The sequence below is a fragment of the Nicotiana tomentosiformis genome, unplaced genomic scaffold (genome assembly GCF_000390325.3).
Source record: "Nicotiana tomentosiformis unplaced genomic scaffold, ASM39032v3 Un00001, whole genome shotgun sequence".
In the NCBI taxonomy this organism is placed as follows: Eukaryota; Viridiplantae; Streptophyta; class Magnoliopsida; order Solanales; family Solanaceae; genus Nicotiana; species Nicotiana tomentosiformis.
Window position 1 is genome coordinate 915,229 of NW_027174560.1, and position 5,719 is coordinate 920,947.

Sequence of the window (5,719 nt, forward strand, 5' to 3'; positions counted from 1 at the left end):
GCAGCAGAGGTAGCATCCTCAAATTTCATGTTCCAATACTTCCTGCCAATAGAAAAATTACCATTACCCTCTCAAGGAAATGATTTCCCATGTTCCAACCTTTCATCCTTGAAACCTAAGTGGCATGAACCACCATCATCAACAGAATATTGCCTTGAATGTTCTCCAACAGCTCTGGCAGCTAGGCTTGCATATTCTCCAAAATCAGTCGCTGCTTGAGTAGCAGAGGTAGCATCCTTAAATTTCATATTTTAATACTGCCCACAATAAAAAAATTACCATTACAATCTCAAGGAAATGATTGCCCATGTTCCAACCTTTCATCCTTGAAACTTAAGTGGCATGAACCACCATCATCAACACAATATTGCCTTGAAAGTTCAATAACAGCTCTTGCAGCTTGGCGTGCATGTTCTGAAAACTCTGCCTCTGCTTGAGCAGCAGAGGTAGCATCCTTAAATTTCATGTTCCAATTCTGCCTGTCAATAGAATATTTACCATCTCCACGAAATGATTAACCATGTGGCAACCTTTTATCCTTTAAACCTAAGTGGCATGAACCACCATCATGAACAAAATATTGCCTTGAAAGTTCTACAACAGCTCTGGCAGCTAGGCTTGCATGTTCTGCAAACTCATATGCTGCTTGAGCAGCAGAGGTAGCATCCTTAAATTTCATGTTCCAATTATGCCTGCCAACAGAAAAATTACCATTACAATGTCAAGGAAATTATTGCCCATGTTCCAACCTTTCATCCTTGAAACTTAAGTGGCATGAACCACCATAATCAACAAAATATTACCTTGAAAGTTCTACAATAGCTTTGGCAGCTAGGCTTACATGTTCTGCAAACTCAACAGTTGCTTGAGCAGTAGAGGTAGCATCCTTAAATTTCATGTTCCAATTCTGCCTGTCAATAGAAAATTTACCATCTCCAGGAAATGATTGACCATGTGCCAACCATTTATCCTTGAAACCGAAGTGGCATGAACCACCATCATCAACATAATATTACCTTGAAAGTTCTACAACAGCTCTGGCAGCGAGGCTTACATGTTCTGCAAACTCTGCTGCTGCTTGAGCAGCAAAGGTAGCATCCTTAAATTTCATGTTCCAATTCTCACTGCCAATAGAAAAATTACCATTACCATCTCCAGGAAATGATTGCCCATGTTACAACCTTTCATCCTTGAAAGCTAAGTGGCATGAACCACCATCATCAACACAATATTGGCTTGAAAGTTCTACAACAGCTTTGGCAGCAAGGCTTGCATGTTCTCCAAACTCAGCTGCTGCTTGAGCAGCAGAGGTAGCATCCTTAAATTTTATGTTCCAATTCTGCCTGCCAACAGAAAAATTACCATTACAATCTCAAGGAAATGATTGCCCATGTTCCAACCTTTCATCCTTGAAACTTAAGTGGCATAAACCACCATCATCAACACAATTTTGCCTTGAAATTCTACAACACCTCTTGCAGCTAGGCGTGCATGTTCTGAAAACTCAGCCACTGCTTGAGCAGCAGAGGTAGCATCCTTAAATTTCATGTTCCAATTCTGCCTGTCAATAGAAAATTTACCATCTCAAGGAAATGATTGACCATGTGCCAATCTTTTATCCTTTAAACCTAAGTGGCATGAACCACCATCATCAACACAATATTGCCTTGAAAGTTCTACAACAGCTCTGGCAGCTAGGCTTGCATGTTCTGCAAACTCAGCTGCTGCTTGAGCAGCAGAGGTAGCATCCTTAAATTTCATGTTCAAATTCTGCCTGCCAACAGAAAAATTACCATTACAATCTCAAGGAAATGATTGCCCATGTTCCAACCTTTCATCCTTGAAACTTAAGTGTCATGAACCACCATCATCAACACAATATTGCCTTGAAAGTTCTACAACAGCTCTTGCAGCTAGGCGTGCTTGTTCTGAAAACTCAGCCGCTGCTTGAGCAGCAGAGGTAGCATCCTTAAATTTCATTTTCCAATTCTGCCTGTCAATAGAAAATTTACCATTTCCAGGAAATGATTGGCCATGTGCCAACCTTTTGTCCTTGAAACCTAAGTGGCATGACCAACCATCATCAACACAATATTGCCTTGAAAGTTTTACAATAGCTCTTGCAGCTAGGCGTGCAAGTTCTGAAAACTCAGCCGCTGCTTGAGCAGCAGAGGTAGCATCCTCAAATTTCATGTTCCAATTCTGCCTGTCAATAGAATATTTACCATCTCCAGGATATGATTAACCATGTGGCAACCTTTTATCCTTTAAACCTAAGTGGCATGAACCACCATCATGAACAAAATATTGCCTTGAAAGTTCTACAACAGCTCTGGCAGCTAGGCTTGCATGTTCTGCAAACTCATCTGCTGCTTGAGCAGCAGAGGTAGCATCCTTAAATTTCATGTTCCAATTATGCCTGCCAACAGAAAAATTACCATTACAATGTCAAGGAAATTATTGCCCATGTTCCAACCTTTCATCCTTGAAACTTAAGTGGCATGAACCACCATCATCAACAAAATATTACCTTGAAAGTTCTACAATAGCTTTGGCAGCTAGGCTTACATGTTCTGCAAACTCAGCAGTTGCTTGAGCAGTAGAGGTAGCATCCTTAAATTTCATGTTCCAATTCTGCCTGTCAATAGAAAATTTTCAATCTCCAGGAAATGATTGACCATGTGCCAACCTTTTATCCTTGAAACCTAAGTGGCATGAACCACCATCATCAACATAATATTACCTTGAAAGTTCTACAACAGCTCTGGCAGCTAGGCTTACATGTTCTGCAAACTCTGCTGCTGCTTGAGCAGCAAAGGTAGCATCCTTAAATTTCATGTTCCAATTCTCACTGCCAATAGAAAAATTACCATTACCATCTCCAGGAAATGATTGCCCATGTTACAACCTTTCATCCTTGAAAGCTAAGTGGCATGAACCACCATCATCAACATAATATTGGCTTCAAAGTTCTACAACAGCTCTGGCAGCAAGGCTTGCATGTTCTCCAAACTCAGCTGCTGCTTGAGCAGCAGAGGTAGCATCCTTAAATTTTATGTTCCAATTCTGCCTGCCAACAGAAAAATTACCATTACAATCTCAAGGAAATGATTGCCCATGTTCCAACCTTTCATCCTTGAAACTTATGTGGCATGAACCACCATCATCAACACAATTTTGCCTTGAAATTCTACAACACCTCTTGCAGCTAGGCGTGCATGTTCTGAAAACTCAGCCGCTGCTTGAGCAGTAGAGGTAGCATCCTTAAATTTCATGTTCCAATTCTGCCTGTCAATAGAAAATTTACCATCTCAAGGAAATGATTGACCATGTGCCAATCTTTTATCCTTTAAACCTAAGTGGCATGAACCACCATCATCAACACAATATTGCCTTGAAAGTTCTACAACAGCTCTGGCAGCTAGGCTTGCATGTTCTGCAAACTCAGCTGCTGCTTGAGCAGCAGAGGTAACATCCTTAAATTTCATGTTCAAATTCTGCCTGCCAACAGAAAAATTACCATTACAATCTCAAGGAAATGATTGCCCATGTTCCAACCTTTCATCCTTGAAACTTAAGTGTCATGAACCACCATCATCAACACAATATTGCCTTGAAAGTTCTACAACAGCTCTTGCAGCTAGGCGTGCTTGTTCTGAAAACTCAGCCGTTGCTTGAGCAGCAGAGGTAGCATCCTTAAATTTCATTTTCCAATTCTGCCTGTCAATAGAAAATTTACCATTTCCAGGAAATGATTGGCCATGTGCCAACCTTTTGTCCTTGAAACCTAAGTGGCATGAACCACCATCATCAACACAATATTGCCTTGAAAGTTCTACAACAGCTCTTGCAGCTAGGCGTGCAAGTTCTGAAAACTCAGCCGCTACTTGAGCAGCAGAGGTTGCATCCTCAAATTTCATGTTCCAATTCTGCCTGTCAATAGAAAATTTACCTTCTCCAGGAAATGATTGACCATGTGCCAACCTTTTATCCTTGAAACCTAAGTGGCATGAACCACCATCATCAACACAATATTGCCTTGAAAGTTCTACAACAGCTCTTGCAGCTAGGCTTGCATGTTCTCCAAACTCAGCTGGTGCTTGAGCAGCAGAGGTAGCATCCTTAAATTTCATGTTCCAATTCTGCCTGTCAATAGAAAATTTACCATCTCAAGGAAATGATTGACAATGTGCCAATCTTTTATCCTTTAAACCTAAGTGGCATGAACCACCATCATCAACACAATATTGCCTTGAAAGTTCTACAACAGCTCTGGCAGCTAGGCTTGCATGTTCTGCAAACTCAGCTGCTGCTTGAGCAGCAGAGGTAGCATCCTTAAATTTCATGTTCAAATTCTGCCTGCCAACGGAAAAATTACCATTACAATCTCAAGGAAATGATTGCCCATGTTCCAACCTTTCATCCTTGAAACTTAAGTGTCATGAACCACCATCATCAACACAATATTGCCTTGAAAGTTCTACAACAGCTCTTGCAGCTAGGCGTGCTTGTTCTGAAAACTCAGCCGCTGCTTGAGCAGCAGAGGTAGCATCCTTAAATTTCATGTTCCAATTCTGCCTGCCAACAGAAAAATTACCATTACAATCTCAAGGAAATGATTGCCCATGTTCCAACCTTTCATCCTTGAAACTTAAGTGGCATGAACCACCATCATCAACACAATATTGCCTTGAAAGTTCAACAACAGCTCTTGCAGCTAGGCGTGCAAGTTCTGAAAACTCAGCCGCTGCTTGAGCAGCAGAGGTAGCATCCTCAAATTTCATGTTCCAATTCTGCCTGTCAATAGAAAATTTACCTTCTCCAGGAAATGATTGACCATGTGCCAACCTTTTATCCTTGAAACCTAAGTGGCATGAACCACCATCATCAACACAATATTGCCTTGAAAGTTCTACAACAGCTCTGGCAGCTATGCTTGCTTGTTCTGCAAAATCAGCCGCTGCTTGAGCAATAGAGGTAGCATCCTTAAATTTCATGTTCCAATTCTACCTGCCAACAGAAAAATTACAATTACCATCTCCAGGAAATGATTGCCCATGTTCCAACCTTTCATCCTTGAAACCTAAGTGGCATGAACCACCATCATCAACACAATATTGCCTTGAAAGTTCTAGAACAGCTCTGGCAGCTAGGGTTTCATGTTCTGCAAACTCAGCCGTTGCTTGAGCAGCAGAGGTAGCATCCTTAAATTTCATGTTCCAATTCTGCTTGCCAACAGAAAAATTAACATAACCATCTCTAGGAAATGCTTGCCCATGTTCCAACCTTTCATCCTTGAAACCTAAGTAGCATGAACCACCATCATCAACTCAATATTGCCTTGAAAGTTCTACAACAACATTTGTATCTAGGCTTGCATGTTCTGCAAACTCAGTCGCTACTTGAGCAGCAGAGGTAGCATCCTTCAATTTCATTTTCTAATTCTGCCTGCCAACAGAACAATTACAATTACCATCTCCAGGAAATGATTGCCCATGTTCCAACCTTTTATCCTTGAAACCTAAGTGGCATGAACCACCATCATCAACACAATATTGCCTTGAAAGTTCTCCAACAGCTCTGGCAGCTAGGCTTGCATATTCTCCAAACTCAGCCGCTGCTTGAGCAGCAGAGGTAGCATTCTTAAATTCTATGTTCCAATTCTGCCTACCAATAGAAAAATTACCATTACCATCTCAAAGAAATGATTGCCCATGTT